The sequence below is a fragment of the Podarcis tiliguerta genome, assembly GCF_965153285.1.
Source record: "Podarcis tiliguerta genome assembly, chromosome: 10".
In the NCBI taxonomy this organism is placed as follows: Eukaryota; Metazoa; Chordata; class Lepidosauria; order Squamata; family Lacertidae; genus Podarcis; species Podarcis tiliguerta.
The window spans coordinates 44,644,800-44,660,879 of record NC_139543.1 but is presented as its reverse complement, the minus strand read 5'-3'; the positions used below and the strand labels follow the sequence as shown (position 1 = coordinate 44,660,879).

General features: G+C 43.1%; 1 protein-coding gene and 1 long non-coding RNA gene across 8 annotated transcripts in view; one reads left to right on the top strand and one right to left on the bottom strand.

The window, feature by feature from the left end:
- Positions 1 to 16,080, top strand: part of CACNA1I (calcium voltage-gated channel subunit alpha1 I) — a 354,183-nt gene that overhangs the window by 163,086 nt on the left and 175,017 nt on the right. The window lies entirely within an intron of this gene.
- Positions 2,275 to 7,992, bottom strand: LOC310658499. The gene is made up of 3 exons (XR_014502351.1): positions 6,984 to 7,992; positions 2,858 to 6,400; positions 2,275 to 2,420 (listed from the first exon to the last, which is right to left on the bottom strand). It is a non-coding gene; the product is annotated as an uncharacterized lncRNA (long non-coding RNA).

Here is a 16,080-nt window from a genome sequence, read left to right as displayed (position 1 = left end):
TATGTTATTTTCACTAATATATGCATTTATACCCACACTTTATGGGATGCGTGTGGCACTGTGGGTTAAACCACAGAGCCTAGGACTTGCCGATCAGAAGGTCGGCTGTTTGAATCTTCACGACGGGGTGAGCTCCCGTTGCTCGGTCCCTGCTCCTGCCAACCTAGCAGTTCGAAAGCACGTCAAAGTGCAAGTAGATAAATAGGTACTGCTCCGGCGGGAAGGTAAATGGTGTTTCTGTGCGCCGCAACCCCAGAGTCGGCTACGACTACGACTAGACCTAATGGTCAGGGGTCCCTTTACCTTTACCCACACTTGGCTGCAGAACTGCATTGCCAAATTCAGAGGAATGCAAAATTTAAAGGAAGGCTGTGTTTGGGTTGGTATTTTGGAAAGTGTGAATTAGGAAAGTTTGCCTTTAAAAGTGAAATTAATCAAACCCCCCCCCACCGTACGTGTGTGTATAGGATTGTAACCTGAGATACCTGCTGTTTCCAAATTGGCAGGGTTGGCAGTTGATAGTGAGGCAATGAGCAGAATAAGGTTAAGAAATAAAGCAGGGCCTCATCTTTCTTTTGTTCTTACAATAAACAAAGGAATTGCTTTAAAAAAACAAAACAAAACGCCATAAGCCAAAACCTTGCACAAGGAAACAAGGAGAAGAATGAAGAGAAATGTGTTCCACAATAGGTTAGCTACTGCTTCTTTCCTCCTCCTGTGTAAACTCTATAATTAAAATCCAGAATAGAGCAGTGTTGGGTGTGCAGTGGGGGTGAAAGGGCTAGGATCCTGACTTCAAAAATATTCTCTCCAGAAATAAAATTGTCCCATACTCTTTGCTACTCAAGTAGATTTATTTCCATTTCATTGTTCGTGGGTATCTTTTTGCATTGGTCCTGCCTCCTCCTCCTCCTTCATATTGTGAGTGGGTTCATACATTTACATAACACAATAGAACAGTAAAGACTTTCCATTAGTGTCTCAGTGGCAAAATTACTTGAAAGAGGTGCAGGATGTCAGCAGTACTTTTTTATTTCTTTTGTTCTTGGTTACAGCTGATGGTTAGTGTGGATAGAATTTGCCCATGAGCCTTGGCCTGGACAATACCCTAAACAAATCTTTGGCTTAGCCAGCACAGAATAGCAGCAAAAAGGACAAGCAGGGAGCAGAGCAGCCATGAGCTCCTCCCTAGGAGTCTGTATGCTCACATCAGCTCACTAAGTCAAGGTTTGGCTTAGCTTATCATGCGAACCAAACTATAAGATTTAAAGAAAGAAGACAGCAACGAGATACATGTGCAATAAACTAGACACCCTTTATTGAGTATAGGAAGGAGTATGGGTGGTCACCCAATATTAACCATGGTTTTTTGATGTTTTGGAAGTTTGAAATGACAGGAATCTCACACAAATATTAGTGTGAACTGAGCATTTTAGATATGTTACCGCATATGAAATGATTTGCTTGGTGCTATATTATGCGTATTTTAAGTCAGCAGTGATAAGCGGCTTGCACACATATATTCACCGATTGTAAGCACTTTTGTGTTGGTGGCTGGTTCAGGAGGGCACATGGGGGCATCACCCTACCGACCTCAGCTGGCTTTCTGCAGGCTTGCCTGCTTTCTGATTGGGGGGCATACAAAGCCCAGGATTCCAGTCCTCATGGTGGCAAGGAAAGGGTGGATTTAAGAAAATCATTGTCACAAATTGTGTAACCTGATAGGGTTCCCAAGGATGGTATTTTCATGAACTTCAAGTGTGATTGTTCTGCAAAGCCAATATCTCAAACTTACAATTCCATTCCCCGTTTAAAGCAGCTTTTCCCACAATGTTAGAATTCCTAGTTCAAAACTACAGAAGTGGAAAGCTCCTAAATGTCACACTCCCATTGCAACATTTTCTCTTTCAGATTGGCTATAATGGACCATTTTATAGCTATTAAAACCATGTAATCACATTGACTTCTTGGATTATCTGTGCCATAAATTTTAATCATAAGCATTCTTATGATTATCAAGACCAAGATATGGACTAAAGGCACACAAGGTTGCTACCAGGGAACTGCATGCACATCATTGTTGTGGGTTCCACAATGAAAGATAGGTGGGATAGAAATATAAACAGTGCTTCATCAGGAATGAGTTTACCTCAATATGCCATTAAGATTTGTTTTGCTTTTTTTCCTAATCATATAGTAACAAGAAACTACCGTATTTTGCCACCTACTATCATTCTATATTTTTTTTAGAGTATGGATCTAGATTTCAGAATTTTACACACTCAGTTCCAAAATCAAATACCATAAATTCTGCTGTCATAAAGAATTGCAAAGATTGTGGCTACCATTGCTTAATCTTCCTACTTGATTAAATGTATGAATGCTATATTTGAGCAGAATCAGGATTTATTTGTAAAAAGCTGTGGTGGTTGCTAGTGATGTATGGAAGTGAGAGCTGGACCATAAAGAAGGCTGATCACCGAAGAATTGACGCTTTTGAATTATGGTGCTGGAGGAGACTCTTGAGAGTCCCATGGACTGCAAGAAGATCAAACGCATCCATTCTTAAGGAAATCAGCCCTGAGTGCTCACTGGAAGGACAGATCGTGAAGCTGAGGCTCCAATACTTTGGCCACCTCATGAGAAGAGAAGACTCACTGGAAAAGACCCTGATGTTGGGAAAGATTGAGGGCACAAGGAGAAGGGGACGACAGAGGACGAGATGGTTAGACAGTGTTCTCGAAGCTACAAACATGAATCTGACCAAACTGCGGGTGGCAGTGGAAGACAGGAGTGCCTGGCGTGCTCTGGTCCATGGGGTCATGAAGAGTCGGACACGACTGAACGACTAAACAACAAGTGGTGGTTGCAAAAGAGATCCTATGGGCAACAGATCAGAAGAGGACAGTGGGTGTTTGGTAACTGTTTGAAAGGGGAGCATAGGAACATAGGAAGCTGTCTGATAAAAACCAGACCATTGGTCCTCCTACCTCAGTACTGTCAACATGAATGGTAGAATTTCCATCCTGCCTGAAAGTGCCCTTGACTTCTCCTTTCAGGACTTTTAACCAATGTTGCTCTCAGGCTGCTTAGCCTTTCCCCATAAGTGCCAGAAACTCACTCTTTCTTCCCCAAAAGCTGTGATTCTCCAATATTTGCATATTATCTTTAAACAGCCAGATTACATGCTATGCAGCATGACCACAGTTATTCATATATCTAGATCCCCTGATGCCTGACTAACAAAATAATAGTTCTGTTAGTCAGACACCAGAACCTTGAACAAATTTCTTCACTTATTTCCTTTTAGTTACTTTGCGACTGAAAACAAACAAACACAAAAACCCAAGTATTAGCCTTCCCGATTTCAAGCTGTAAAACATCTTAACTTTTTGTAGTCAAGAATGCATACTTCCATTGCAAGGACTGAAGTTTCCACCTTTACTCAGTTATAAATTTGAGCCTACAATTCCCATTGCCTCTATTGGCTAATCTGGCTGGGGTTGATGGACACTGGACTCCAACAATATCTGGAGCACCCCAGGTTTCTTATCCCTCCTTAGCCTTGGTTAAATAAAGCTAATCGTCTTAACAGCAGGAGGGTCCTGGACAGCTCATCATATAATAATAGTATATGCCAGGCCAAATGATGTCGTGGGCTCAAACCATAAATCTAAGAAAGGAGAACTACTGAGTTAGTGAGCACCCAAGAGATCATTCAGACCAACCCCAATCACTTAGCACTATATTCCAGGTAGAGATAAGAGTGCAGTCAAGTGTTCTGTACATTTTCCAGCCAGCTCAGTGCTCATTTGCCTTACAAACCGGGAAGCGAATTTCCTTCCTTCCTTCCCATTTTAACCCTCCTTATCCGTTCTAATGGAGCTAGGCATTTTGCACCAAAAAGCATCTCAGTAATTGAATAACTTTCATGGCTTTGCAGAAATTTTAATGTATCCCTTAATTACAGAGGATCAATAAAGCAACTGCAGGACATTTTTCTTCTCCTCGTTCTTCACGCAGGCCTCACTTGTCGTCCCCTCCCTGGGCCCCCAGCCTCCGTCTGAGTATAGGATGCTCTTATTCTCATTTGCGAGATTGACACTCTGTCATTGCCGTTTCTCTTCTAGAATTTGGCAAGAATGGCTTCCTGCTGGGCCAAGAGAGAAGCTGCTCTGCAGAGGAGTCACCTCACGCCATTTCTTGGCTTGCTTTCAGCAACTGTGCTTCATTTTGCCAGAAACGCTGAGTATATTTTAGTGCACAGGAGAGGCTGGGGCAGATAAGCCTGGACCATGGCTAACCCCCCCCCCCATCTCTCTCTCCCAGGTCCATCATAATCACAACTCCTTGCACACGCAGACACCCACACAAAGATTAACTAATTTTTTAACCTCGTTACATGAAATTAACCTGAATTTCACACATTCTTGCAAAATAAGTTCTTTAGTCAGCCTGCTGGCCTTTACCTTGTGGCTATATTATAATTATCCTGCCCTAGAAAAACTAAAAGATAGCAAGAGAGAAAGAGAGAGAATGACAAGGAAGATATTGGAGAGGGAAAGGGAGAATGCAGGTGGGGAGGGGGACAAATATCATGATTCTCAGATTAGAAATTCTTGGGTGGAAGGGAGGGGGGCAAATATCATGCCTTTAAATATGTCTGGAATACACCCAGTTCAATGTGGGCACAGCTGGAGCCAAATAATCAATTTAATGCGAAGGCTAACAAAAGGAAAAGAATTACATTTTTTTTTGAGGAGGATTTATCTACACACAGGTTAATGAATTCACATTAGTTAATATTATTTAACCAACCAGTATTAAGCCCCTAAACACTCATTATCACTAAAAAGTGCCTTCTCATAGAGATCATTACACTTTGGGGATTAAAGTTAAAGCTAACATGGAAAGGGGACACTGAATTCCTAATAAGGATGTCTGTGGAACTTAAATTGAACAGAGGAAAATGGCTCCCAAAAGGAAGGATGGAAAAAAAGAGGCTATTTCCAGATGACCTGTTTATTCAGCATTCATCCTGATTTGTTTCCACAAAAATTTGTGGGGAGGTTACACAACATCAGCTGATTATTGAGCATTAATTATGATTTGTTTGCAGGGAGCTTATAATGCACTGCCTCATGCAACTGTTACTCTGTACTATCCAACCCACTTTGGTAGAGTAGACTAAGACTAAGAGTAGACTAAGACTAAGAGTAGACTAAAACGTTTGGTTTTTCTCACTGCCTCTTAATCCACATGGAGAAGATTTGTGGTTCTGCTCATGGTGCACATAGGTGTTACAAGTGTGACTCTATATCCACTTGGAGGTGATGGGACTTTCAATAAAGAGAGCAAGGAAGAACATAAGAATTAAGCTGAATGCCCATCTAGTCCAGCACCTTGTTTTCCCCATAGCCAACCATATCCCTAAGGGAGGCCTGCAAACAGCACTCTCCCTACTTTGGATTCCAGTCCTAGCAACCAGTATACAGAGGCATACTGTCTCTGACAATGAAGTTAGAACATAGTCATTGTGACTCGCAGCCTTATCCTCCAAATATTTGTCTAATTCTCTTTAGTTGATGGTCGCCACTGCATCTTGTGAGAGCAAATGCCATAGTTTAGCTATGCCCTGTGTGAAGATGTACTTCATTTTGTCTTCCTTGAATCTTCCCAACATTCAGGTTCATTGGATGGCGCTGGATTCTTGTATTATGAGAGAGGCCTATCCAATTTCCCCACACCAATGCTAGATATTTGCCTGAAGGGCCGAAAATATACTTTACTGCAGGTTTTGCGGGCAGCAGGCAAGGACTGTTTCACCCTGATAAGAAGAGAAGTGGGAAGATCCTGTTTCCAGACTTTGCATCCTTTCAGCTCTGACAGGCATTTCACACATTTTCTTTTTAACTCACAGTCAATGCACATGATTGCTCTGCTTGTACCATCTACTTTTTCACCTGTCTAGTGGAATCTGTCTGTTATGAGCAGGGATGACTGCTTGAGGTATCCCATTATACATCACGGAAGGCTTGATTCTCTCTGCTATATGCTGTGCTCATTTACCTCCTGCGCTGGTAGATTAAAGATAAGGTGTGTGGGGGGGAATACAATTATCTTGTGATCTGTTTTATCAAGAGCTCAAAATGAGCTTCATTAGCATGTTCATATCTGCATACATGCATGTGCATTAAAGCCAAGATGCACCCACCCTCCACTGGGAGATTTCACGTCTAAAGACGCTGAGCTGAACCTGGAAAAATTACAAGTCTAGTAACAACTCACAACTCTAGTAAGGCAGCCCCTAAAGCCAAAAACTGGGACAACTGGAGTCAATTTAAGAAGTCTGCTCATTCCACATTCCTTTTGGAGTTCTTCCTCATTGAGCTACTAGTCACTAGTCATTCTATACCCACGGCCTTCCTGCAGGGGATTTATTCTAAGACCCCTATTACCCAGCGTCTATGTCCATGCACAATGAATGAAGTAGAGGACTTCATACATTTCTTTTTCTACTGCCCTATTTATGAGCCAATAAGATCTAAGCTCCTCCTTTTGATCCCGTCCACCATTACATCTAAGGAAGACTGTTTGAAATCGCTTCTTGTGGACGCAAATCCCCAAATCTCACGTGGGGTGGCAATATTCATAGTGCAGGCTCTGAAACTCAGGGCTACTCTGACAGGGTAGCGTGCCCTAGACCTGGACCTGTTTTAATCTTTTATTACTTTTAACTCAATATGCTGAGTCTGTTCTGGGGCCATTTTGTGCTTTATATATACCCGCATACTAGTTTTTGGGCGCTGGCTATTATATCTTTGCATTATTGTCTTCGGGTAACTTAAATGTCACTACGCCAGCCAAAACACCTGAATTTTGCTGGGTTGCTTGGCTCTAGTTTGTCTTTTTTCTTTTTTGTATTGTCTTATTTTGCTATGGCAGTTTGCTAATGCAATAAAGAATTCAAATTTACTAGTCACTTACTTTTGATGAGCTGTGAATTAGGTCCCACATTGTTGTGATAGAGGCACCAATAGACAAGAGTACACGGCCCAGGCCTCTCCTCACTGGTGCTCCTCCAAACTTGCTCTTTTCAGTTGAGGACTCCCCTCTTTTCACTAAACCATTTAAGAGGAGTAGAAGCAGATGAACCATGTCATGGTCTGGACTTGAGCCAACATTTTGGTCTGTTGTAAGCCACTTCTCATTAACTATTATTGGCAAAAAAATAATGATGCAATATGTTTAAATTTTGGCCAGACCCTCATGCACTTTGAAAAGGCTTAACATTCTGTGCATGCTTAATAAACATCAAAATAATAACAGAGACCTCTAGGTAATAACATTGAAACTGGAGAAATTATTTTTACCTCATGTTCTTTGCAAGTTCCTATCCAGGATTGCTAACATAATGGCTTTCATTTGATTTATTTATTCTCAGCCTTATCTGGGCATTAGAGAACAGATAGAACCAGTTATGTTTTTATTTGTCTGCTTCTCATTTGCTACATGGTCTCTGATGAGCTAAATATCCCTGAGCCCCCAGACATTTCTCTGGGCAGCGCCCACCTATTTGCAACTAAATTATGAGAACTTCATTTTAGAGCAGCAGATCCAGCTGGAAACTCTCAGCTCATACATATTAGATCTTTTTTAAATTTTATTCTCCCTTCCCCAAGTGGAAGGAAGTTCAGAATTGGTTTTGCTTGACTAATTTCCATCGAAAGAGTGGAGACTTGCAGTGGTGTTTTCTGAGCCAATGGACACATTTCAAATGTTGAGAAAGTGCAGTGGGTGCCTGTCACAAAATGGCTGCAGTGGGAGTGTGGCATTGAACAAAATGGCTGCAGTTGGGAGTGTAGGAGATGACTAGCCAGTGCAAACAGGAACTGAGAAGGAAGAGGAAGCGTGCACTGTGGCTTTCTGAGGAAATACTTACTGACACCTTCCATGAGGCAAACCAGAAAATGACACACGCATCTGCCACGCAACCTGACAGTCCCCAGGTGATCACTACCACCACCTATGGCATCCCCTCTTAATCATTTGTAATGTACTTGTTTTGTGTTGTTGAGCACACGTTGAGCAGTAAGTTGGGCTCGATGACCTCCAAAGTCTGTTCCAACCCTAAAATGTGATTCTAATCAGAGGAAAAGCCCCATATCTTTGCAATTTAACAATGCAGTTTAAGGAGCTTATAATAGTGAGGATTTTTACTTGGGTAGAAAAAGTTCCGTTATGTTTGGGGTGCTTACCCCTGTGAAAATGTGCATAGATTTGTTTGTTTGTGGGTGGTTAAAAAAACCCCACCTCCAACCCCACCCTACCAAACCTAGCCTTTAGTCTGGGGGGGGGGGGAACAGTGGGTTTGATAATATTAAAAATACAAAACTAAGATAACTGCAGGATTAGGTTTACAGGATTGCAGTCTGAAATCAGAAGCCACTCAAGCACCTCCAAGTCTGTGATCCTAGGCATGCTTAGCATTTGAGTAAGTCCAGTTCAGGATGATAGTGCTTACCACTGAGTCAACATATGCAGGGGAATGTATTGAACTTTCTAGCGAAAGATTGGCATGCTTAATTATGGTTCAATTGATATCAAAATCATCTCTCTCTCCCCTCACCCCCAGCCGTATAAGTTTTACACTGGTGGAAGGGTGTTGGGAGGGTTCCAATTGATCAATGTGAGCAAATGCAATTGCATCAAGTCAGGCTAGAGACAAGGGATGTGAGTGGATATGGGGTATTACCAAAATTGTGTGTTTGAGGACACACTTGAAGGGATAGAAAAATGTTTAGTTGCAGACTGGTATTTTGGAAAGAAGCTCTGGGGACAGCAGAGGAGAATGGAATAAAATAAAAATGAAAAATCTTCTGAATGGAACTTCCAAGCATATCCATTTACTTTATCCCACTTCCAGTCTGTCAAAAGAGAGATGAGAATCCCTTTTGAGAATGCAGATCCATTGATCCCAATCCACTTCTGTCAAATCAATCTTGTTGGTTTTAGCAGCACCATTATATAGAGTTCAATGGGACTTACAGCCCAGTCCTATGAATGCTTACATAGCTGCAAGCGCTACTGAGTTCAGAGGGATTTGCAGCTTGAACCTACCTAGCGATGCTCTGGTCTGTTTTACAGCCTCTCCCACCATTTGCTTCTTTCCACCACTGCCTCCTCCTGCCACCACGCTTTGACTTTCTTTCCCTAACAGTGTGTGCCTGCTATGTTAGGTACCAGTCAGGGTGGGAGGAGGTGAGGTAGGACCTCAGTCTGCCGCCCCTCCCAAAATCATCCGCTGAAGCATCCTCCTTAGTTGGGCTCATTGTAGAGCCAGCAATGATAATGACGGATGCATTGTAGGAGAAACTGATTGGGAAGTAGCATAGCCGATCTGCCGTAAGAGGAACACCGTAAGGGAAGCCAATGGGGACTGTCCATTACTTGCTCAACTAAGTAGTAATTAATTTGAATCTTGGGTTATACGGGAGTAATGATGAGCAACCCTTGGGAAGCGTCTAGGATGACAGATTTCTGGGGAAGAATAAAGGAAGGCTGCGACGGCGCACATGAAACAAATCTGCGTGATGCTCAGGAATGGAAGGGATAGGGCATTTGCAGTGTCCTGATACGACTCCCAGGAATTGAAGAGTAATCCTGTTTGAAAAGCTCCTGGAGGCAAGAGCTGCAAAAACTATGCAGTATATGTGTCAGCCCAATGGGGGGGCTTGTTATGCCTGTAGTAGGCCTAGTGTTTTGCAACATCAAAGACAAGCCCTTCTGTACTATGTGATAGACCCAAACTTCTTAATTATGTATTGAGACCAGATGATTTATCTGGCACTCTCAGGACCCCCATTGAGGCATGTGTGGCAAAATCCATTACATGACATGTAACGCTGAGAGCCTTGCAAGAGACATAATTGGGTAATGGGGAAATCCAAGAATAATGGGGGGCAGTGACAAGTATTAAGAAGAAAGCGTCTTCATAGTGGAAAGGACAAAAAAAGAGGATTTCTGTCAGTCACAGCCAGCTTTTATCTTGTTGCAAAGTTGGAATTTTAAACTACTGGGGGTATGTTTGTGCAGCAGTCTAGAATTAAACAAAGAGGACCCTGCAGCAAAATGTTGCAGCATGCAGTGCTTTAGTTCAGGATTGCAGCTGCTCCTTCCCATTTCATCTAGAGATGACATTGGGAGAAAAATGCACTTTCCTTCTTGCAGTCTTCATGCCCCTGCCATTTCATCCTGCACCTGTTTCTCCTTCCTCATACTGCAGGTTGTAGCAGCGGAAAGCCAGAGCATGCCATGGATTACAACTAGTAAGTGGCACACATTTCGGCTGACTATAGGGGGACTATAGGGTATTAAAAGAAATAAATGTGCTTAGAGGGCACAACAATGATGTACAAACATTGGCCAGGCAGGTTTTGTAGGCTTTTGAAACTCTACAAAACTTTATTGACTAGAGGTGACTATAAGTTGAGTGCAAACCCCATGAGAAGTGAATCCTCTGCCAAAATTAGCTTTGACTGTCAGGAAAAACAGAACTAAAACTACCGACCCTTGCCAGCCTCAGATGATAGATAGCTTAATTAATTAATTAATTAATTAATTAATAATCAATCCAAAGGGTTTGCTTTCAAGAGATTGTTTGTTCTGCTTCCAATTTAGTGCTCTGCCTGAAACTACTCAGGAGAGCATTACCTCCTCTCACTTACAGATTCCGTTCCTCTTCCAAATCCCTTGCCCAGCCTGTATTCCATTGTGCTCTATGAAGGCTGAGGTGGCGGGAGGCAACTGGGTTTGCGAAGGAGGTGGTTGTGAAGCAAGATGATTCTCTTGGTCCCCTTGAGCTTTCTTAATGGTCCCAAGCTGCCCAGGAGCAGATGTGGGACAACAAGGTGAGCCCAACATTCAGTGCCAGATTTAGTATGGTGCTGGTGGTTCCCCCGTACAGGGTGCCAAACTGAGGGGAGCACAAATTTGAGAAGATCCACAATTGAGAAGATCCATTTGGGAGAGACGGATTTTGGGCTCACTCAGGGCACCATATTACCAAAGATTACCAAAGGCCATCCCTGCCACTATTCCCCCTCCTCTCTATAGCAGAGCACCTTTGCCCTGTCAAGGCATCTATGAAGTGGTCTATCATCAGCAAGCTAATCACCACCCAGTGAAATAAATATAAACAGCTAACCCTCTGAGGTGCATCTTAACCCAACATGGCTGTTGCTGTTGTGTCAGGTGAAGATGTACCTCTTTGCCCAGGCTTTTGAGGATGGCTAACGTACACTGGATTGGGACGCGGGTGGCGCTGTGGGTTAAACCACAGAGCCTAGGACTTGCCGATCAGAAGGTTGGCGGTTCGAATCCCCGCGACGGGGTGAGCTCCCATTGCTCGGTCCCTGCTCCTGCCAACCTAGCAGTTCGAAAGCACAAAAGTGCAAGTAGATAAATAGGTACCGCTCCGGTGGGAAAGTAAATGGCGTTTCCGTGCGCTGCTCTGGTTCGCCAGAAGCAGCTTAGTCATGCTGGCCACATGACCCAGAAGCTGTACGCCGGCTCCCTCGGCCAATAAAGCGAGATGAGCGCCGCAACCCCAGAGTCGGTCACGGCTGGACCTAATGGTCAGGGGTCCCTTTGCCTTTAGCTTTACCTTTACCTTTAAGGTATACTGGGCTGGATTTTCATTCCTTCTGCTGGTTTAATTTGTATGGAATTCATGTTTGCTATACTGTATATGTTTTAGATTTGTTCTGATTTTAATGTAGTTCTGCTTTGAGACCTATGAGTAAGGGCAGAATATAAATATGGTAAATAAACAAGTGAATTAATAAAAGCGCCACCGTCAATCTACCAACCCATTTCCACAGCAAACCCAGATTTGCTGTTCCCAAGGTGGCAGGGCTTTCCAGCTTCCTGGTTCACACTCTTGGAAGTGTGTGGCATCTCAAGCCAAATTCAGTAAAATTAAATGTATGCATCTAATAAAGAAAGCATTGGGAATTTAAAAGAGAGCTGAAGCGGGATATATCAAATATTGGCCACACAATGTATCACCACTGGAGATGCAGTCTTAAACTGTTATGTAACAGCAAAATGCTGGTGGCTGAACCTTTCCCTTTGTGTTCTAAGTACTGTACAGTGGTACCTCAGGTTAAGTACTTAATTCATTCCGGAGGTCCATTCTTAACCTGAAACTGTTCTTAACCTGAAGCACCACTTTAGCTAATGGGGCCTCCTGCTGCTGCCGCACCGCCGGAGCCCGATTTCTGTTTTCATCCTGAAGCAAAGTTCTTAACCCAAAGTCTGTAACCTGAAGTGTATGTAGCCTGAGGTACCACTGTACTAAAGATGTAACATGTAAGGTAAAGGTTGGGGAGAACCTTTGGCCCTCCAGATGTTGCTGAACTACTCCCATCAGCCCCAGGAAGCATGGCCAAAGGCCCCAGGGATGCTGGGAGTTGTAGGTCAGCAACAACTGGAGGGACAGATTCCCCCCCCCCCCCACTGTAAGGGATATTAACAATTCCTTTTCGTTCTTTTTTTCTCCTACACAAGCTGGCTTGGATGCAGTTCCTACTGAGTTCAATAGTATTAAGTGTGCAATGTTGCATTGCAGTCTTGGAAAGTGTCCCATCAGGACTTTCTCTGCATGGATTAGTGTTTGCCCATCATCCTCTCACACCTGGAGCCCTGAAATAAAGTGATTAAAGTCCTAAAAACACAAGATAGGGCCAAGCCCCATCTCCACCCATCATCTGAGCACTGGACTTTTAAAAAAAATAAATACACAGAACATTGAGCTTGCTAAAGCTGTTGTTCTGAAACATCCTGTGACACTGCTTAATTTGCCCCAATCATACATGCCCACCCCCTTCCATTCCAGGTTCATTGTGCAATTATCCATCTTTAATTAGTAAAAGCACAAGCTTTAACAACCCCACCAAACCTTGCTTTTTTCAAATCTGGTAACTGCTGTAAAGGTAAAAGGTAAAGGGACCCCTGACCATTAGGTCAGGCGTGACCAACTCTGGGGTTGCGGCGCTCATCTTGCTTTATTGGCCGAGGGAGCCGGCGTACAGCTTCTGGGTCATGTGGCCAGCATGACTAAGCCGCTTCTGGTGAACCAGAGCAGCGCACGGAAACGCCATTTACCTTCCCGCTGGAGCGGTACCTATTTATCTACTTGCACTTTGACGTGCTTTCAAACTTCTAGGTGGGCAGGAGCAGGGACCGAGCAACGGGAGCTCACCCCGTTGCGGGGATTCGAACCACCAACCTTCTGATTGGCAAGTTCTAGGCAGCTTATTTATTTGCACCCCTTCATCTTGCAGAAATTTCAGAAGTGAAAGTAAATAAATTACCAACTCACAGAAATGCAGAGGGCCGCAAGAGCTGCAGGCGGTTTCTGTAGACAGGGACAATAAAGAAATGGGGAATGTTTTTGGCTTTCCACATCTGTTCTGTTCCTTCTGTGGCATAAAATTCTGCCTATGACAGTATGGAGCAAGCTGCTTCAGTGCTCACAATCCACCAAGTCTACAGGGTACCCCGTGGGAGTTGTGCTTTGGAGCACCACACACACTGTGATCACAAAACCATGCCAATCGAATAGTTTCTGTCTGAACTCCTCCTTTTGCTCCTGTGCTTCTGTTTTTCCTGCAGACAAATAAGTGAGATCACAGCCTCTCGGGTTGTAAATGGCAAGACCTAGTCTGGTTTTTATATGTCACATTTAGCAACCCATCCAGCTGTACTAGTGATCATAGTGCTATCTGAGTCTTAAGTTGTGTAATCCTAAATATGGCCATTTCATCTGATCAGTTGTGTTTTACTACTGACTGTAGTCCCATAAAATGGAAGATATAGACTCAGTTTAGATACCTCTTCAAGACATGCTTTGTGCTGACCATAATTAAGGAATCAAACCATGTTTTGTATTTCTAGATATACAGCAGGCATGCTGTGGTTTAGAGCTGCTCGTCTTTGTTCATTTTCCATCTGCTTAGCACTCAACTTCAGAAATTAGGAATGTAGGCAGCTGCCTTATACTGCATCTGACCATTGGTCCATCTAGATCAATACTATCTGGGGTAGACTCTACACTGACCAACAGAGACTCTAGAGCAAGCATAGGCAAACTCGGCCCTCCAGATGTTTTGGGACTACAACTCCCATCATCTCAGATCACAGGTCCTGGTAGCTAGGGATGATGGGAGCTGTAGTCCCAAAACATGCCTATGCCTGCTCTAGAGGGTGCCAGCCAGACATATCCCTCAGCGCCGGCTAGTGATGTTAGGATTTGAACATGGGACATTTGCATGTAAAGTGAGTACTCAACCACTTAGGTATGGCTCTTCCTCATAAATCCACTCCTATCTCTTTGGTGCAGCGGTCTCTTGAGATGAAGTAATCAACTATGGTTTGTCTGTGGTTGTAAACTCAATTTTAACAGCAAACTACAGGCAGCACAAATTGGTTTGCAAACTAAATTCAAACCATGGTTTGGTAGCCCCTCAAAAACCATGGTTTGTAAGCTAGTGTAGGTTCAGAGATAACACCAAACCATGGTTTGGCATCATGTCTGAATGCAGCCACAGACTTAATAAAGATTCTATCTTTTATTTAGTATTTTAGGGGTCACCATCAAATAGGTTCTTTTGGATGTGCCCCCTCTAGCTGAGGCTCACTATGTGGTGTCATAAGGGAAGATACACTTCCCTTTAGCATTTGAGTAGCACCAACCCTCTTGAGTTTTCAAGGCCAGCCGAAGGCTTGGCTATTTGTCCAGGCCTTCGTTAGAGTTCAGTGCCAGGATGGATGCAAATTTTTTATGGCTTGTTTGTCATTTCTCTGCTTTGTTTGCTTAGCTGATTGCGCTGTGTACATGGACGTGTATTTCAACTATAATCCATTCTGGAATTGCATTTGCGATTAAGAGCAGCTATGAAATGTTTTAAATTAAACAATAGAGCAAATAGATAAAAATATTTTGGAAACTTCTGTCTCCTACAAAGTTACTGTTTATTCATCATTACTTTTCCCGTCCTCTGCCTTTCATTGAAAAACTAATTCCTGGGGTGGCAAATACAAAAGTTGAAGACAAACGGCAATATACATATGCAGCGATTAACTGCAATAAAAATTAACTGCAATAAAAGTAAACCAACAACAAAACCATCAGTTAGCAACATAAGCTGCACTAAAATATTATCCACTAAGAAATTGAGAGAATAAACTTTTCTTCATCTGGTGCCTAAAAGCTACTAAAGTGGGCACCAGATGATGATTCCTGGGGAGGATATTCTGGTCAGGGCTTTCTCAGTGATGGCATCCCACCTTCAGTTGTCACCTGCCTAAACTGTTGAAGTGGGACCATTAATGAAGATCTTCGGGAACAGGCACATTCAGATGTGAACAGGCAGCCCCTCAAATATACTGGTGATTGCTTAGAGCAAAAATAACAACATCTTACATCTCTTACATCTCTAATGCGAATTTTCTTTTCTGCAGTGCAATGTTGTTCCTTTAAAAGATGGGGAAATGAGTTAGGGGTTCCTCATGAGTATTTGTGTCTGGGATTTTGAGGCAGGGCACCTCTAAGGGTTCTGAGAAGACAAACCACTTTGTTGTGCATCTTGGTGTTTTTGCAAAGTTTCCTTTCGACAGTGTCTCCACCACCAAGTTCCCACTTGTGTGTTCAGTTCACAAGAACTTAAGAAGAGCCCTGCTGCATCAGACCCCAGGCCCTTTTAAGTTTACCATTTTTTTCCTCATCGCAGCCAACCTGAGTGTAACAGCACTCTCCCCGCTTGTAATTCCCAGCAATGGGCGCATGGAGACACTTCCTCTGACAGTGGAGGTAGAACATATAGCCACCATGGTTGGTAGCCACTGATAGCTTTCTCCTCCATGACTTTGTTTGATGAATGTGAGGACAAAGTGATATAGCCTTATGTGGCTTCCCTTTAATATATGTGCTCTGTGTGGTCCTTAGTTTTGTCTTTATCCTCCTAGTAATATGCTGTGATTTGCTGCAGAGTTGGCCAGCATTGTATCATCTGGTGT